Genomic DNA, 21,091 nt, shown 5'->3' on the forward strand with positions numbered 1-21,091 from the left:
ATATCCCAACAAGTAAATAAATGTTCCAAGATGGAACGGCCTCCAATCTTCACTTGCAACTAGCAACGCTATAAGAGAGGCTGAGCATAGCAAAAGAGCGAGCATCTAGCAAAGCAAAGATATTAGTGATTTCGAGGGTATGATCATCTTGCCTACAAAGTTGTCAGAGTTGACTGGATCCTCGAAATCAAACTCAACGGGCTCCTCGTTAGCGAACTCGTCTCCCGGCTCTACCCAAACAAGACAAACAAGCAACAAGGACACAATCAACCATGTGCAAGGATCAAACAATATGATGCAAACATGGAATGCTATGCAGGATGCGATGCAGGATGCATATGCAAGGTTTGACAAGGAATGCATGAACCTGGCCTCAACTTGGGAATCCAAGTGTGTCACTGGAAAGATGAGATGAAATCTCTTGAAAACGATATAAAGAACGCCGGAATTGGAGTTACGGTTTGGAAATGACAAGTAATTCAAATATGACCATGTTCTGCGATTTACAACAAGTATCCATCTAAATGCAATGAGATGAACAAGCTACAGCACTCACACATGACATCAAAATAAATGGCAGGGATGCACTCAAGATCCTTAACAAAAGTCTAGCACTGAGCTACGGCCAATTCATCCATTAACAGGCTCAAACAAGCATGGCAAAAATGCATATGGTAAACAGATCTCAGACTTAGTGAAATTAACACTTGTCTGGAATTTCAGATCAGGTAGCACACTTCGGAGCAACACAACTACATGCTATAGGGCCTGAACATGGCAAAATAAAGCATGGCATGGAGCTACTCAAAGAGCTTAACAAAAGTCCCATAGTGACCTTGAGCCAAAAGGGATCAGAAGATACAATTGCGAGCATGTGAACATGGCAAAAACTTAATCAATTCTCAGACTTAGTGAAAACTGGAGCATGCTGAAAACAGGTATCAAGTAGGCATCTTTACGAGCTTGATGCACTCACTACAGAGCAAGTCATGACAAGCTAAGCATACACCCATCAAGAATACACAAAATTCAATCTAGACATGGCAAGAACAATAGCATAGCATGCACGGATCAACTACAACATCATCGGCAAAATCGCTAACAAGTAGACAATCTGCCCAGATTCATGAAGTAGCAAAAGTAGAGCTCGATTGACTCAAGCTAGGGTGCTCCATAATTGCGAACAAAGACATGGATGGATATAACACTACAAGATTAACAAAACATCCTTACTGATCATCCTCAAAAGAGGCACGGATCACTAGGAAACAATATGAACATATGGCCATATGAGATAAATAGCTCAAGGACTTGGTGCAAATGCTAAGTCCCTGAAATCAACATTACCAAGTGCCTCACTTTGCAAGCTTGTGCTAGTCACCACACACATCACAAAAATACATGGGTTGCACCTCTGGAAAGATGGCAAAACCCTTAACAAAACATATGTAGAGCTCATGGGCATATCATGCACATAATACTCATGGCAAAAATGACAAATATCTAAATGGAGCAGCAGATCTGGCAATTATCTCAAGTAGCCCTCTTCTAACAGCATTTCGGGCATCAAGATGAACTCAAATGAAAATGATGCAATGGAATGAAATGATGTCCTCTGAGACGAACATTTTGATATGCTATATGCCCAAAACGGAGTTACGGATGCAAAGTTACGATGCTATGACAATGAGCAAATAATTCTGGGACTTAGAGAAAAAGGTCAACTCCTAGCGTTTTGAATCCGGATCTGAGATCCGATCCGGCGTGCACGCAGCCCGGGGACGGCCAGAAGTCCTGTAGCGCCGGAGTTGCTCGTGGTTCGCCGGAAGGAGAAGGGCGGCGAGGTGGCGGCGGAGGGCGGCGCCGGCGGGGGCGGCGGCCACCGGCGACGAGGTAGGCGAGGCGCGCGGTAGGCGGCACCCGCGGTGGAGCAGCGGAGGACGACGGGGAGGAAGGCGGCCCGTATCGGGCGACGGTGAGGGCCGGTTGCGGGCCTGGCGGGCCCACGCGGTGGCGATGAAGTGGGGCGTCCGCCCGGGACAGGTATCGCGCCTCTATTGGCCCGAGGCGGCGGTGGAGGCTGTCCGGCTGAAAGTGGACATGTCCAGCGGCGGAGATGGATTTTTCTAGGGTTTGGGGGAAGAAGACCCGGATTTGGAATGTGGGGATCTATATATAGGCATAGGAGGAGCTCGGAGAGTCCAAATGAGGTGCGGTTTTCGGCCACGCCATCATGATCGAACGCTATAGAAGATGGAGAGGGTTTAGGTGGGTTTTGGGCCAAATTGGAGGGGTGTTGGGCTGCAACACACACGAGGCCTTTTCGGTCCCTCGGTTAACCGTTGGAGCATCAAACGAAGTCCAAATGGTACGAAACTTGACAGGCGGTCTACCGGTAGTAAACCAAGGCCTCTTGGCAAGTCTCGGTCCAATCCAGAAATGTTTAATCCCCACACACGAAAGAAAGGTAGAAATGACCACCAAAGGAGAACGAAGCGCCGGAATGCAAAACGGACAACGGGGAAAATGCTCGAATGCATGAGATGAACACGTATGCAAATGCAATGCACATGATGACATGATATGAGATGCATGACAACGACAACAACACACGGAGAAAAAAATCCGAACCCGGGAAAATAAAATAACTTAAGGCCGGAAACGGCAAGAGTTGGAGTACAAATTGGGTAAGTCATATGCGGGGTGTTACAACACTCCACCACTACGAAAGGATCTCGTTACGAGATCTAGGACTGAAAGAACGTCGGGTATTCAGAACGGAGGTGATCCTCACGTTCCCAGGTAGCTTCACGGTCGAAATGGTGTGACCACTTGACTTTGAGGAATTTGATTGACTTGTTGCGAGTCTTGCGTTCAGTCTCTTCAAGAATAGCAACTGGGTGCTCATGATAGGATAGATCTTCTTGGAGCTCAATGTCCTCGAAGTTGACGGTGCGGTCAGGAGTCTTGAAGCACTTTCGAAGCTGAGAGACATGGAACACGTCATGAACATTTGCAAAGTTTGAAGGAAGCTCGAGTTGATAGGCGAGGTCGCCTCTCTTGCTTACACTCTTGAAAGGTCCCACGTATCTGGGGGCAAGCTTCCCTTTGATACCGAAACGGCGAGTACCTTTCATAGGAGAGACGCGGAGGTAAACATGATCTCCGATCTCGAAAGCCAAATCACGGTGCTTACTGTCATAGTAGCTCTTCTGACGGGATTGGGCTGCTTTGAGGTTATCTCGAATGACTTTGCACATTTCCTCTGCCTCTGTGATTAAGTCATTTCCCAAAAGCTGACGTTCACCGGTTTCAGACCAGTTGAGAGGGGTACGGCACTTCCTGCCATACAGAATTTCAAATGGGGCCTTGCCCGAACTTGCTTGAAAACTGTTGTTGTAGGAGAATTCAGCATAAGGAAGACAATCCTCCCACTTCATGCCGAAGGAGATCACACAAGCCCTGAGCATATCTTCAAGAATCTGGTTGACACGCTCGACTTGACCGCTAGTTTCAGGATTGAAAGTTGTGCTGAAGCGGATGTTGGTGCCCATGGCCTTCTGAAAAGAATCCCAAAACTTGGAGGTAAAGATGCCGCCACGGTCTGAAGAAATCACTTGTGGAATACCGTGCAGAGAGACAATTCGAGAGGTATAGAGCTCCGCCAATTGAGCTACAGTGATTGACTCTTTGATAGGAAGAAAGTGAGCCACTTTAGTGAGTTTGTCGATTACAACGAATATAGCATCATTGCCACGCTTGGACTTTGGAAACCCAGTCACGAAGTCCATCTCAATGTGGTCAAACTTCCATTCTGGAATGGCAAGAGGTTGGAGGAGACCCGCTGGCCTTTGGTGTTCTGCCTTCACTCTTCTGCAGACATGACATTCATTCACGAATTGAGCAATCTCGTGCTTCATTCGAGTCCACCAATAAGTCTGCGAGGTCTTGATACATCTTCGTGCTCCCAAGGTGGATGGAGAGGAGAGAATTGTGAGCCTCATTCATGATCACTTTACGAAGGTCACCTTTGGGTACAACAATACGATCCTCGAAGAAGAGAGTGTCCTTGTCATCAAGGCGGTAGCACTTGTACTTGGGTTGACTCTTGGCAATCCTAATCTTCACCTTTTTCACCCTAGCATCAAAATGCTGAGCTTGGCGAATCTGGTCTTCCAAGGTAGGAGAGACTTGAAGGTTGGCGAGGAAACCTTGAGGAACAACTTGCATATTAAGTTTTCGGAAAGCTTCACAAAGCTCGGGTTGATAAGGCTTGAGAATCAGACTGTTGCAATAAGCCTTCCTGCTCAATGCGTCAGCAATCACATTGGCCTTGCCTGGAGTATACTCGATATTCGGATTATACTCTTGAATCATTTAGACCCATCGAGTTTGCCTGAGGTTGAGATTAGGCTGAGTGAAGATGTACTTGAAACTCTTGTGGCAGTGAAGATGTCCACTTTTCTTCCCAATAAGAGGTGTCTCCAAGTCAAAAGATCATGCACAACTCCCGCCAACTCGAGATCATGAGTGGGGTAGTTCTTCTCATTGGGCTTCAACTGGCGAGAGGTATAAGCAACAACTTTCTTCTCTTGCATCAATACTATGCCAAGACCTTGGAGAGAGGCATCACAAAAGACCCTGTACGGCTTGGATTCATTAGGCAGAGTCAGAACTAGAGCAGTGATCAATTTCTCTTTCAAAGTGTTGAAAGCAATGTCACACTCCGGAGACCAAACGTACTTGACGTGCTTCTGGAGAAGATTTGAGAGAGGCTTCGCGATCTTGGAGAAGTTTTCAACGAATCTTCGACAATAGCTTGCGAGACGAAGGAAGCTACGGAGTTGCTTCACGTTCTGAGGAGGTTCCCAATTCACAATTACAGACACCTTCTCAGGATTCACCGCAATGCCCTTGGCAGAGATGATATGACCAAGATAAAGAACCTCATCGAGCCAAAATTCGCACTTGGAGAACTTGGCGTAGAACTTGTGTTCCCTCAACTTATTGAGTACCAAACGCAAGTGCTTGACATGATCTTCCTTGTTCTTCGAGAAAACCAGAATGTCGTCGAGATAGATCAAAACAAAGTCATTGGTGTAGGCGTTGAAGATGAAGTTCATCATGCGAGAGAATGTCGGAGGAGCGTTGACGAGGCCAAAAGACATGACAGTGTATTCATATGAACCATAGCTTGTCCTGAAAGCCGTCTTGGGAATATCTTGCCCACGGATTCGAATCTGATGATAACCCATACGGAGATCAAGCTTGGAGAATACATGGGCACCTTTGAGTTGTTCGAACAGCTCATTGATGTTAGGAAGTGGGTATTTGTTCTTGATGGTCTTCTTGTTCAATGGACGGTAATCAACACAAAGTCGGTCCGTTCCATCCTTCTTCTTCACAAAAGGAACACCACAACCCCACGGAGAAGAACTAGGTCGGATGAGACCCATTCTCTCTTGAATATCGAGTTGCTTCTTCAGCTCCTTCAACTCTTCAGGTCTAAGCTTGTAAGGACGCTTGCACACTGGTTCCGTGCCAGGCTCAAGATCAATAACGAATTCAACTGGCCGGTGTGGAGGCATTACTGGAAGCTCTTCTGGAAAGACGTCTTGATATTCGCAAACGACTGGAATTTGCGAGATGGCATCGAGTTCACCCTTCTCATTGAGAGAAAATAAACGGATGGTATCATCACGAGCGGCAAACACAATTACATCCTCAGCCGAATGAGTCAATTGGATCTGCCTGGCTGCACAATCAAGCTGAGCCTTGTGCTTAGAAAGCCAATCCATTCTGAGAATAAGATCAATATCCGAGTTGCCAAGAACCATTGGGGAAGAAAGAAACTTGTAATCGCCCAGGGTGATAGTAACATCCGGAACGATGGAGTTAGCATGCATGCACTTACCGGGAGAGACAACTGCTAATGGACTAGGCAAAACTTGCGAAACCAATTCATGCCTAGATGTAAACGGTCTCGAGATGAAACAATGTGGTGCACGAGTGTCAAAAAGAACTTTAGCTGGAAAATCATTAACAGGAAGGTTACCCATAATGACATCTGATGAGTCCTCTGCCTGAGCTGCATTCATCAAGTTGACCTTGGCGGACTTGGTGTTATGCTTAACCATAGCTGTACTTGCCGATCTGACAGGAGGAGGAGGAGGAAGACGTCTCTGGTTGAGACACTTGTTGGCATAGTGACCCTTCTGTTGGCACTTGTTGCGCGTGACCTCTGAAAGCGGACGGTGATACGGAGCGCTTGATCTTGGAGGTTGAGACGAAGTCTTGTTCTGAAAGCCAGGGTTGGGTGGGTGGGAATATCCACTGCCACCTTTGCTCTTCTGCTGATACGGCTGACAGAACGGAGGAGGAGGAAGCCAATACTTCTGCTGCTTGGCCACATGAGTAGAGGAAGAAGGAGTAACATCTCTGACTCGCTTCTTGGAAGCATCACACCTCAGTTGAGCGGCCTCTTGCTTCAATGCCATGTTGTAGAACTCATCGTAACTCAAGGGCTCAAAGAGGACAAGAGCGAGCTGGATTTCTTCTCTGAGACCACCCCTGAACTGGTATATCATGCTCTTCTCATCAGGGACGTCCTGCTTGGCAAAACAGGCGAGCTTCTGAAACAACCTGTTGTAGTCATAGACAGACAAAGAGCCTTGCTTCATGTTGCGGAATTCCTCACGCTTGCTTTCGACCACGCTCTGAGTGATATGGTGAGCTTTGAAGTCTTGACGGAATTCATCCCAGGTAATTACACGTCCACCTCTGGAATCCTTGTACTGCTGGAACAATTCTCGAGCTTGATCTTTGAGTTGGAAGGAAGCGAACTTGACGAAGTCCTCAGGCCTGACATTACTGCACTCGAAATGCTTGCACAGATCCACAAGCCAATCGTCAGCATCGGTTGCCTCAACAAAATTGCTGAAAGTCTTTGGCCTGTTAGCAAGGAACTGGTTGAGTATAGCAAAGTGATTCTGATTGTTGCCTTGGTTCCCTTGGTTGCCTTGATTACGCTCTTGGAGAATTTGCATGATCAACTGTGTGTTTGCATTGGTTGCGGCCATCACAGCTTGCCATGCCTCCGGAGGAGTTGGAGGTGGTGGCGGATCAGGATTTGGAGTAGTGCGCGTTGGAGGAGCCATCCTGAAGAGGTTGACCACCGTTAGCACATAGACAGATAAAATGAAGCTGAATCCAACGGAATGAAAATTGCAACATATAGCCTTCACATCCGAACAAAATGAACGAATGCATTCCTCTTGAAATGGTCACATATCCATAAATTGAGAAGCCACTTAGAATTTAGGTAGAGAAATAAATCAACAAGGTACGGATCAAGAACGAATACTCGGTAAGAAATCCCAATCTCAAACCAATATCCGTGGAAGAAGAACTAGAGCTACAAGAATTCCCACCTATGAAACTCCCGAACCTTTCCGGTTATGCAATCAGGTGTTGGGGATACAGGGGAAGCATAATATCTCACCCAAATCTAGCAAATCCTACATCCAGCTGTATCCATCCTTCAACACATAACCGAGAAACTCTTCGGAAACCATCTACCTCAACCTTAGAAAAGCATCTGTTATACAAGTTATGGCGATACTCCCGAACTCCCGCCCAGTACTGGGTGGCGTCGAGGTTATCTCACCAACGAACTGCATAAAAGAGATTTTAGATGTCGGCGTACTAAACTCAGGTATTCTAGAACTGCAACGATAAAATTATGACGATAACACCTCAGAGCTCAACTCCCCGGGACACTTCCACAAAACCCCTGACAGGAGGCACCAAGACAATGTTCTCATCATAAAACCATCGAAACGATTCCAAGAAACCTGCGTGATCCTAAAAAAATATTTAGTGAAATTTGAGAAGAGAAGAGTCAAAACTCTATGTCAGGATGCCTTACCAGAGCGATGAGGAGACTAGGAAGTAAAAAGAATTCCTAAACTCTCCGATATATAATTCCTAAATGACTCAAAACATTTTTCTAGACACAACTCGGCTGCTAAAAACGATCAATCAGTGGGGGCTCCTAAGGTCGGGGAAGGCTCTGATTACCAACTTGTAACACCCTTGATGTGACTATAGCTCCCACGTGTCAAGGCACGACTTAGAGACATAATCGCATTGAAGGCATATGTCGCAAGTTAGGCAATCTTCACAACATCCCATGTAATATATAGATAATAAAAGGGGAGATAACATAGTTGGCTTACACTCACCACGTCAATCAAGTACATAAATAACATTACATCATCCAAACACTCATGGCCCGACTACGGCGCCAAAATAAAAGATAACCCAACATGCGACACGGTCCCGATCACCCCCAACAGGGCACCACTACTGATCATCAGGAAAGGAAACATAGTATCGTTGAGAGTCCTCGTCGAACTCCCACTTGAGCTCGAGCGCATCACCTGGAGCGAAATCATCAGGCCCTGCATCTGGTGTAATAGTATTCTGTGAGCCACAAGGACTCAGCAATCTCGCACCCTCGCGATCAAGACTATTTAAGCTTATAGGTAAGGCAAGGTAAATATGTGGAGCTGCAACAAGCGACTAGCAAATATGGTGGCTATCCTGTTCGCAAAAGAGAGCGAGAAGAGGAAGCAAAGCGCGAGCGAGAAACTAGAGAGCAACCTGCGCAAGCATTACTCCAACACCGTGTCCACTTCCCAGACTCCGCCGATAAGAGGCCATCATGGTAACACACTCAGTTGATTCATTTTAATTAAGTTAAGGTTCAAGTTATCTACAACCAGACATTAACAAGTTCCCATCTGCCCATAACCGCGGGCACGGCTTTCGAAAGTTCAAATCCTTGCTAGGGAGTCCCAACTTAGCCCATGACAAGCTCTCATGGTCAACGAAGGAATAGACCTCCTCCCAAGACATTCCGATCAGACTCGGTATCTCGGTTCTTCAAGACACTTCGACAGGTTAAAACAAATCCAGCAACACCGCCCGAATGTGCCGACAAATCCCCATAGGAGCTGCACATATCTCTTTCTCAGGGCACACTCAGATTGTCCTAGGTACGGGTAGGCCATCCCAGAGTTGCCCCTGGTGGCCACCGACAGCTGATAGGTGGACCAACACTAAGAGGAGCACTGGCCCGGGGGGGGGGGGTTAAAATAAGATGACCCTCGGGCTCCGGAAACCCAAGGGAAAAAGAGGCTAGGTGGCAAATGGTAAAACCAATGTTGGGCATTGATGGAAAAGCTTTAATCAAGGCGAACTATCAAGGGGTTCCCATTATAACCCAACCGCGTAAGGAACTCAAAATCCGGGAACATAACACCGATATGACGGAAACTAGGGCGGCAAGAGTGGATTAAAACACTAGGCGAGAGGCCGAGCCTTCCACCCTTTACCAAGTATATAGATGCATTAAGATAACAAGATAATATAATGATATCCCAACAAGTAAATAAATGTTCCAACAAGGAACAGCCTCCAATCTTCACCTGCAACTAGCAACGCTATAAGAGGGGCGGAGCAAAGCGGTAACATAGCCAATCAACGGTTTGCTAGGACATGGTGGGTTAACGGTTTGACATGGCAATTTGTGAGGCTTCAAAGCAAGTGGTAGGCATCGTAGCATTGGCATAGCAAAAGAGCGAGCATCTAGCAAAGCAAAGATAGTAGTGATTTCGAGGGTATGATCATCTTGCCTGCAAAGTTGTCAGAGTTGACTGGATCCTCGAAGCAAACTCAACGGGCTCCTCATTAGCGAACTCGTCTCCCAGCTCTAACCAAACAAGACAAACAAGCAACAAGTACACAATCAACCACGTGCAAGGATCAAAGAATATGATGCAAACATGGAATGCTATGCGGGATGCGATGCGGGATGCATATGCAAGATTTGACAAGGAATGCATGAACCTGGCCTCAACTTGGGAATCCAAGTGTGTCACTGGAAAGATGAGATGAAATCGCTTGAAAACGATATAAAGAACGCCGGAATCGGAGTTACGGTTTGGAAATGACAAGTAATTCAAATATGACCACGTTCTGCGATTTACAGCAAGTATCCATCTAAATGCAATGAGATGAACAAGCTACAGCACTCAAACATGGCATAGAAATACATGGCAGATATGAATTCAAGATGCTTAACAAAAGTCTAGCATTGAGCTACGGCCAATTCATCCATTAACAGGCTCAAACAAGCATGGCAAAAATGCATATGGTAAACAGATCTCAGACTTAGTGAAATTAACACTTGTCTGGAATTTCAGATCAGGTAGCACACTTCGGAGCAACACAACTACATGCTATAGGGCCTGAACATGGCAAAGTAAAGCATGGCATGGAGCTACTCAAAGAGCTTAACAAAAGTCCCTTAGTGACCTTGAGCCAAAAGGGATCAGAAGATACAATTGCGAGCATGTGAACATGGCAAAAACTTAATCAATTCTCAGACTTAGTGAAAACTGGAGCATGCTGAAAACAGATTTCAAGTAGGCATCTTTACGAGCTCGATGCACTCACTACAGAGCAAGTCATGACAAGCTAAGCATACACCCATCAAGAATACACAAAATTCAATCTATACATGGCAAGAACAATAGCATAGCATGCACGGATCAACTACAACATCATCGGCAAAATCGCTAACAAGTAGACAATCTGCCCAGATTCATGAAGTAGCAAAAGTAGAGCTCGATTGACTCAAGCTAGGGTGCTCCATAATTGCGAACAAAGACATGGATGGATAGAACACTACAATATTAACAAAACATCCTTACTGATCATCCTCAAAAGAGGCACGGATCACTAGGAAACAATATGAACATATGGCCATATGAGATAAACAGCTCAAGGACTTGGTGCAAATGCTAAGTCCCTGAAATCAGCATTACCAAGTGCCTCACTTTGCAAGCTTGTGCTAGTCACCACACACATCACAAAAATACATGGGTTGCACCTCTGGAAAGATGGCAAAACCCTTAACAAAACATAAGTAGAGCTCATGGGCATATCATGCACATAATACTCATGGCAAAAATGACAAATATCTAAATGGAGCAGCAGATCTGGCAATTATCTCAAGTAGCCCTCTTCTAACAGCATTTCGGGCATCAAGATGAACTCAAATGAAAATGATGCAATGGAATGAAATGATGTCCTCTGAGACGAACATTTTGATATGCTATATGCCCAAAACGGAGTTACGGATGCAAAGTTACGATGCTATGACAATGAGCAAATAATTCTAGGACTTAGAGAAAAAGGTCAACCCCTAGCGTTTTGAATCCAGATCTGAGATCCGATCCGGCGTGCACGCGGCCCGGGGACGGCCGGAAGTCCTGTAGCGCCGGAGTTGCTCGTGGTTCGCCAGAAGGAGAACGGCGGCGAGGCGGCGGCGGAGGGCGGCGGCGGCGGAGGGCGGCGCCGGCGGGGGTGGCGGCCACCGGCGACGAGCTAGGCGAGGCGCGCGGCGGGCGGCACCCGCGGTGGAGCAGCGGAGGACGACGGGGAAGTCGGGCGGCAAGCTCTCCGACGTGGAGGAGCGCGGAGCTGGGCGGCGGCGGCTCCAAGGCGCGAGGGGCGGCGAACGACAGGAGGAAGGCGGCCCGGATCGGGAGACGGTGAGGGCCGGTTGTGGGCCTGGCGGGCCCGCGCGATGGCGATGAAGTGGGGCGTCCGCCCGGGACAGGTATCACGCCTCTATTGGCCCGAGGCGGCGGTGGAGGCTGTCCGGCTGAAAGTGGACATGTCCGGCGGCGGAGATGGATTTTTCTAGGGTTTGGGGGAAGAAGACCCGGATTTGGAATGTGGGGATCTATATATAGGCATAGGAGGAGCTAGGAGAGTCCAAATGAGGTGCGGTTTTCGGCCACGCGATCATGATCGAACGCTCTAGAAGATGGAGAGGGTTTAGGTGGGTTTTGGGCCAAATTGGAGGGGTGTTGGGCTGCAACACACATGAGGCCTTTTCGGTCCCTCGGTTAACCGTTGGAGCATCAAACGAAGTCCAAATGGTACGAAACTTGACAGGCGGTCTACCGGTAGTAAACCAAGGCCTCTTGGCAAGTCTCGGTCCAATCCGGAAATGTTTAATCCCCACACACGAAAGAAAGGTAGAAATGACCACCAAAGGAGAACGAAGCGCCGGAATGCAAAACGAACAACGAGGAAAATGCTCGAATGCATGAGATGAACACGTATGCAAATGCAATTTACATGATGACATGATATGAGATGCATGACAACGACAACAACACACGGAGAAAAAAATCCGAACCCGGGAAAATAAAATAACTTAAGGCCGAAAACGGCAAGAGTTGGAGTACAAATTGGGTAAGTCATATGCGGGGTGTTACAACACTCCACCACTACGAAAGGATCTCGTTACGAGATCTAGGACTGAAAGAACGTCGGGTATTCAGAACGGAGGTGATCCTCACGTTCCCAGGTAGCTTCACGGTCGAAATGGTGTGACCACTTGACTTTGAGGAATTTGATTGACTTGTTGCGAGTCTTGCGTTCAGTCTCTTCAAGAATAGCAACTGGGTGCTCACGATAGGATAGATCTTCTTGGAGCTCAGTGTCCTCGAAGTTGACGGTGCGGTCAGGAGTCTTGAAGCACTTTCGAAGCTGAGAGACATGGAACACGTCATGAACATTTGCAAAGTTTAAAGGAAGCTCGAGTTGATAGGCGAGGTCGCCTCTCTTGCTTACAATCTTGAAAGGTCCCACTTATCTGGGGGCAAGCTTCCCTTTGATACCGAAACGGCGAGTACCTTTCATAGGAGAGATGCAAAGGTAAACATGATCTCCGATCTCGAAAGCCAAATCACGGTGCTTACTGTCATAGTAGCTCTTCTGAGGGGATTGGGCTGCTTTGAGGTTATCTCGAATGACTTTGCACATTTCCTCTGCCTCTGTGATTAAGTCATTTCCCAAAAGCTGACGTTCACCGGTTTCAGACCAGTTGAGAGGGGTACGGCACTTCCTGCCATACAGAATTTCAAATGGGGCCTTGCCCGAACTTGCCTGAAAACTGTTGTTGTAGGAGAATTCAGCATAAGGAAGACAATCCTCCCACTTCATGCCGAAGGAGATCACACAAGCCCTGAGCATATCTTCAAGAATCTGGTTGACACGCTTGACTTGACCGCTAGTTTGAGGATGGAAAGCTGTGCTGAAGCGGATGTTGGTGCCCATGGCCTTCTGAAAAGAATCCCAAAACTTGGAGGTAAAGATGCTGCCACGGTCTGAAGAGATCACTTGTGGAATACCGTGCAGAGAGACAATTCGAGAGGTATAGAGCTCCGCCAATTGAGCTTCAGTGATTGACTCTTTGATAGGCAGAAAGGAGCCACTTTAGTGAGTTTGTCGATTACAACGAATATAGCATCATTGCCACGCTTGGACTTTGGAAACCCAGTCACGAAGTCCATCTCAATGTGGTCAAACTTCCATTCTGGAATGGCAAGAGGTAGGAGGAGACCCGCTGGCCTTTGGTGTTCTACCTTCACTCTTCTGCAGACATGACATTCATTCACGAATTGAGCAATCTCGCGCTTCATTCGAGTCCACCAATAAGTCTGCTTGAGGTCTTGATACATCTTCGTGCTCCCAGGATGGATGGAGAGGAGAGAATTGTGAGCCTCGTTCATGATCACTTTACGAAGGTCACCTTTGGGTACAACAATACGATCCTCGAAGAAGAGAGTGTCCTTGTCATCAAGGCGGTAGCACTTGTACTTGGGTTGACTCTTGGCAATCCCAATCTTCACCATTTTCACCATAGCATCAAAAAGCTGAGCTTGGCGAATCTGGTCTTCCAAGGTAGGAGAGACTTGAAGGTTGGCGAGGAAACCTTGAGGAACAACTTGCAGATTAAGTTTTCGGAAAGCTTCACAAAGCTCGGGTTGATAAGGCTTGAGAATCAGACTGTTGCAACAAGCCTTCCTGCTCAATGCATCAACAATCACATTGGCCTTGCCTGGAGTATACTCGATACTCGGATTATACTCTTGAATCATTTAGACCCATCGAGTTTGCCTGAGGTTGAGATTAGGCTGAGTGAAGATGTACTTGAAACTCTTGTGGCAGTGAAGATGTCCACTTTTCTTCCCAATAAGAGATGTCTCCAAGTCAAAAGAGCATGCACAACTCCCGCCAACTCGAGATCATGAGTGGGGTAGTTCTTCTCATTGGGCTTCAACTGGCGAGAGGTATAAGCAACAACTTTCTTCTCTTGCATCAATACTGTGCCAAGACCTTGGAGAGAGGCATCACAAAAGACCTCCTACAACTTGGATTCATTAGGCGGAGTCAGAACTGGAGCAGTGATCAATTTCTCTTTCAAAGTGTTGAAAGCAATGTCACACTCCAGAGACCAAACGTACTTGACGTGCTTCTGGAGAAGATTTGAGAGAGGCTTCGCGATCTTGGAGAAGTTTTCAACGAATCTTCGACAATAGCTTGCGAGACCAAGGAAGCTACGGAGTTGCTTCACGTTCTGAGGAGGTTCCCAATTCACAATTACAGACACCTTCTCAGGATTCACCGCAATGCCCTTGGCAGAGATGATATGACCAAGATAAAGAACCTCATCGAGCCAAAATTCGCACTTGGAGAACTTGGCGTAGAACTTGTGTTCCCTCAACTTATTGAGTACCAAACGCAAGTGCTTGACATGATCTTCCTTGTTCTTCGAGAAAACCAGAATGTCGTCGAGATAGACCAAAACAAAGTCATTGGTGTAGGCGTTGAAGATGAAGTTCATCATGCGAGAGAACGTCGGAGGAGCGTTGACGAGGCCAAAAGACATGACAGTGTATTCATATGAACCATAGCTTGTCCTGAAAGCCGTCTTGGGAATATCTTGCCCACGGATTCGAATCTGATGATAACCCATACGGAGATCAAGCTTGGAGAATACTTGGGCACCTTTGAGTTGTTCGAACAGCTCATTGATGTTAGTAAGTGGGTATTTGTTCTTGATGGTCTTCTTGTTCAATGGACGGTAATCAACACAAAGTCGGTCCGTTCCATCCTTCTTCTTCACAAAAGGAACACCACAACCCCAAGGAGAAGAACTAGGCCGGATGAGACCCATTCTCTCTTGAATATCGAGTTGCTTCTTCAGCTCCTTCAACTCTTCAGGTCCGAGCTTGTAAGGACGCTTGCACACTGGTTCCGTGCCAGGCTCAAGATCAATAACGAATTCAACTGGCCGGTGTGGAGGCATTACTGGAAGCTCTTCTGGAAAGACGTCTTGATATTCGCAAACGACTGGAATTTGCGAGATGGCATCGAGTTCACCCTTCTCATTGAGAGAAAATAAACGGATGGTATCATCACGAGCGGCAAACACAATTACATCCTCAGACGAATGAGTCAATTGAATCTGCCTGGCTGCACAATCAAGCTGAGCCTTGTGCTTAGAAAGCCAATCCATTCTGAGAATAAGATCAATATCCGAGTTGCCAAGAACCATTGGGGAAGAAAGAAACTTGTAATCGCCCAAGGTGATAGTAACATCCAGAACGATGGAGTTAGCATGCATGCACTTACCGGGAGAGACAACTGCTAATGGACTAGGCAAAACTTGCGAAACCAATTCATGCCTAGATGTAAATGGTCTCGAGATGAAACAATGTGGTGCACCAGTGTCAAAAAGAACTTTAGCTGGAAAATCATTAATAGGAAGGTTACCCATAATGACATCTGATGAGTCCTCTTCCTGAGCTGCATTCATCAAGTTGACCTTGGCGGACTTGGTGTTATGCTTAACCATAGCTGTACTTGCCGATCTGACAGGAGGAGGAGGAGGAAGACGTCTCTGGTTGAGACACTTGTTGGCAGAGTGACCCTTCTGTTGGCACTTGTTGCACGTGACCTCCGAAAGCGGACGGTGATACGGAGCGCTTGATCTTGGAGGTTGAGACCAAGTCTTGTTCTGAAAGCCAGGGTTGGGTGGGTGGGAATATCCACTGCCACCTTTGCTCTTCTGCTGATATGGCTGACAGAACGGAGGAGGAGGAAGCCAATACTTCTGCTGCTTGGCCACATGAGTAGAGGAAGAAGGAGTAACATCTCTGACTCGCTTCTTGGAAGCATCACACCTCAGTTGAGCGACCTCTTGCTTCAATGCCATGTTGTAGAACTCATCGTAACTCAAGGGCTCAAAGAGGACAAGAGCGAGCTGGATTTCTTCTCTGAGACCACCCCTGAACTGGTATATCATGCTCTTCTCATCAGGGACGTCCTGCTTGGCAAAACAGGCGAGCTTCTGAAACAACCTGTTGTAGTCATAGACAGACAAAGAGCCTTGCTTCATGTTGCGGAATTCCTCACGCTTGCTTTCGACCACGCTCTGAGTGATATGGTGAGCTTTGAAGTCTTGACGGAATTCATCCCAGGTAATTACACGTCCACCTCTGGAATCCTTGTACTGCTGGAACAATTCTCGAGCTTGATCTTTGAGTTGGAAGGAAGCGAACTTGACGAAGTCCTCAGGCCTGACATTACTGCACTCGAAATGCTTGCACAGATCCACAAGCCAATCGTCAGCATCGGTTGCCTCAACAAATTGCTGAAAGTCTTTGGCCCATTAGCAAGGAACTGGTTGAGTGTAGCAAAGTGATTCTGATTGTTGCCTTGGTTCCCTTGGTTGCCTTGATTACGCTCTTGGAGAATTTGCATGATCAACTGTGTGTTTGCATTGGTTGCGGCCAGCACAGCTTGCCATGCCTCCGGAGGAGGTGGAGGTGGTGGCGGATCAGGATTTGGAGTAGTGCGTGTTGGAGGAGCCATCCTGAAGAGGTTGACCACCGTTAGCACATAGACAGATAAAATGAAGCTGAATCCAACGGAATGAATATTGCAACATATAGCCTTCACATCCGAACAAAATGAACGAATGCATTCCTCTTGAAATGGTCACATATCCATAAATTGAGAAGCCACTTAGAATTTAGGTAGAGAAATAAATCAACAAGGTACGGATCAAGAACGAATATTCGGTAAGAAATCCCAATCTCAAACCAATATCCGTGGAAGAAGAACTAGAGCTACAAGAATTCCCACCTATGAAACTCCCGAACCTTTCCGGTTATGCAATCAGGTGTTGGGGATACAGGGGAAGCATAATATCTCACCCAAATCTAGCAAATCCTACATCCAGCTGTATCCATCCTTCAACACATAACCGAGAAAAACTTCGGAAACCATCTACCTCAACCTTCGAAAAGCATCCGTTATACAAGTTAGGGCGATACTCCCGAACTCCCGCCCAGTACTGGGTGGCGACGAGGTTATCTCACCAACGAACTGCATAAAAGAGATTTTCGATGTCGGCGTACTAAACTCAGGTATTCCAGAACTGCAACGATAAAATTATGACGACAACACCTCAGAGCTCAACTCCCCGGGACACTTCCACAAAACCCCTGACAGGAGGCACCAAGACAATGTTCTCATCATAAAACCATCGAAACGATTCCAAGAAACCCGCGTGATCCTAAAAAAAATATTTAGTGAAATTTGAAAAGAGAAGAGTCAAAACTCTATGTCAGGATGCCTTACCAGAGCGATGAGGAGACTAGGAAGTAAAAAGAATTCCTAAACTCTCCGATATATAATTCCTAAATGACTCAAAACATTTTTCTAGACACAACTCGGCTGCTAAAAACGATCAATCAGTGGGGGCTCCTAAGGTTGGGGAAGGCTCTGATTACCAACTTGTAACACCCTCGATGTGACTATAGCTCCCACGTGTCGAGGCACGACTTAGAGACATAATCGCATTGAAGGCATATGTCGCAAGTTAGGCAATCTTCACAACATCCCATGTAATATATAGATAATAAAAGGGGAGATAACATAGTTGGCTTACACTCGCCACGTCAATCAAGTACATAAATAACATTACATCATCCAAACACTCATGGCCCGACTACGGTGCCAAAATAAAAGATAACCCAACATGCGACACGGTCCCGATCACCCCCAACAGGGCACCACTACTGATCATCAGGAAACGAAACATAGTATCATTGAGAGTCCTCGTCGAACTCCCACTTGAGCTCGAGCACATCACCTGGAGCGGAATCATCAGGCCCTGCATCTGGTGTAATAGTATTCTGTGAGCCACAAGGACTCAGCAATCTCGCACCCTCGCGATCAAGACTATTTAAGCTGCAGCAAGCGACTAGCAAATATGGTGGCTATCCTGTTCGCAAAAGAGAGCGAGAAGAGGAAGCAAAGCGCGAGCGAGAAACTATAGAGCAACCTGCGCAAGCATTACTCCAACACCGTGTCCACTTCCCGGACTCCGCCGATAAGAGGCCATCATGGTAACACACTCAGTTGATTCATTCTAATTAAGTTAAGGTTCAAGTTATCTACAACCGGACATTAACAAGTTCCCATCTCCCCAGAACCGCGGGCATGGCTTTCGAAATTTCAAATCCCTGCAAGGGAGTCCCAACTTAGCCCATGACAAGCTCTCACGGTCAACGAAGGAATAGACCGCCTCCCAAGATGTTCCGATCAGACTCGGTATCTCGGTTCTTCAAGACACTTCGATAGGTTAAAACAAATCCAGCAACACCGCCCGAATGTGCCGACAAATCCCCATAGGAGCTGCACATATCTCTTTCTCAGGGCACACTCAGATTGTCCTAGGTACGGGTAGGCCAGCCCAGAGTTGCCCCTGGTGGCCACCGGCAGCTGACAGGTGGACCAACACTAAGAGGAGTACTGGCCCGGGGGGGGTTAAAATAAGATGACCCTCGGGCTCCGGAAACCCAAGGGAAAAAGAGGCTAGGTGGCAAATGGTAAAACCAATGTTGGGCATTGCTGGAAAAGCTTTAATCAAGGCGAACTATCAAGGGGTTCCCATTATAACCCAACCGCGTAAGGAACGCAAAATCCGGGAACATAACACCGATATGACGGAAACTAGGGCGGCAAGAGTGGAACAAAACACTAGGCGAGAGGCCGAGCCTTCCACCCTTTACCAAGTGTATAGATGCATTAAGATAACAAGATAATATAATGATATCCCAACAAGTAAATAAATGTTCCAACAAGGAATAGCCTCCAATCTTCACCTGCAACTAGCAACGCTATAAGAGGGGCTAAGCAAAGCGGTAACATAGCCAATCAACTTTGCTAGGACATGGTGGGTTGACGGTTTGACATGGCAATTTGTGAGGCTTCAAAGCAAGTGGTAGGCATCGTAGCATTGGCATAGCAAAAGAGCGAGCATCTAGCAAAGCAAAGATAGTAGTGATTTCGAGGGTATGATCATCTTGCCTGCAAAGTTGTCAGAGTTGACCAGATCCTCGAAAGCAAACTCAACGGGCTCCTCGTTAGCGAACTCGTCTCCTAGCTCTAACCAAACAAGACAAACAAGCAACAAGTACACAATCAACCACGTGCAAGGATCAAACAATATGATGCAAACATGGAATAATATGCGGGATGCGATGCGGGATGCATATGCAAGATTTGACAAGGAATGCATGAACCTGGCCTCAACTTGGGAATCCAAGTGTGTCACTAGAAAGATGAGATGAAATCGCTTGAAAACGATATAAAGAACGCCGGAATCGGAGTTACGGTTTGGAAATGACAAGTAATTCAAATATGACCACATTCTGCGATTTACAGCAAGTAGCCATCTAAATGCAATGAGATGAACAAGCTACACCACTCAAACATGGCATAGAAATACATGGCAGGGATGAATTCAAGATTCTTAACAAAAGTCTAGCACTGAGCTACGGCCAATTCATCCATTAACAGGCTCAAACAAGCATGGCAAAAATGCATATGGTAAACAGATCTCAGACTTGGTGAAATTAACACTTGTCTGGAATATCAGATCAGGTAGCACACTTCGGAGCAACACAACTACATGCTACAGGGCCTGAACATGGCAAAGTAAAGCATGGCATGGAGCTACTCAAAGAGCTTAACAAAAGTCCCTTAGTGACCTTGAGCCAAAAGGGATCAAAAGATACAATTGCGAGCAGGTGAACATGGCAAAAACTTAATCAATTCTCAGACTTAGTGAAAACTGGAGCATGCTGAAAACAGATATCAAGTAGGCATGTTTACAAGCTCGATGCACTCACTACAGAGCAAGTCATGACAAGCTAAGCATACACCCATCAAGAATACACAAAATTCAATCTAGACATGGCAAGAACAATAGCATAGCATGCACGGATCAACTACAACATCATCGGCAAAATTGCTAACAAGTAGACAATCTGCCCAGATTCATGAAGTAGCAAAAGTAGAGCTCAATTGACTCAAGCTAGGGTGCTCCATAATTGCGAACAAATACATGGATGGATAGAGCACTACAAGATTAACAAAACATCCTTACAGATCATCCTCAAAAGATGCATGGATCACTAGGAAACAATATGAACATATGGCCATATGAGATAAACAGCTCAAGGACTTAGTGCAAATGCTAAGTCCCTGAAATTAGCATTACCAAGTGCCTCACTTTGCAAGCTTGTGCTAGTCACCACACACATCACAAAAATACATGGGTTGCACCTCTGGAAAGATGGCAAAACCCTTAACAAAACATATGTAGAGCTCATGGGCATATCATGCACATAATAATCATGGCAAAAATGACAAATATCTAAATGGAGCAGCAGATCTGGCAATTATCTCAAGTAGCCCTCTTCTAACAGCATTTCGGGCATCAAGATTAACTTAAATGAAAATGATGCAATGGAATGAAATGATGTACTCTCTGAGGCGAACATTTTGATATGCTATATGCCCAAAACGGAGTTATGGATGCAAAGTTACGATGCTAAGAAAATGAGCAAATAATTTTGGAACTTAGAGAAAAAGGTCAACCCCTAGGGTTTTGAATCCGGATCTGAGATCCGATCCGGCATGCACGCGGCCCGAGGATGGCCAGAAGTCCTGTAGCGCCGGAGTTGCTCGTGGTTCGGCGGAAGGAGAAGGGCGGCGAGGCGGCGGCCACCGGCGACGAGGTAGGCGAGGCGCGCGGCGGGCAGCACCCGCGGTGGAGCAGCGGAGGACGGCGGGGAAGTCGGGCGGC

This window comes from Triticum dicoccoides, chromosome 1A (genome assembly GCF_002162155.2).
Source record: "Triticum dicoccoides isolate Atlit2015 ecotype Zavitan chromosome 1A, WEW_v2.0, whole genome shotgun sequence".
Taxonomy (NCBI): domain Eukaryota; kingdom Viridiplantae; phylum Streptophyta; class Magnoliopsida; order Poales; family Poaceae; genus Triticum; species Triticum dicoccoides.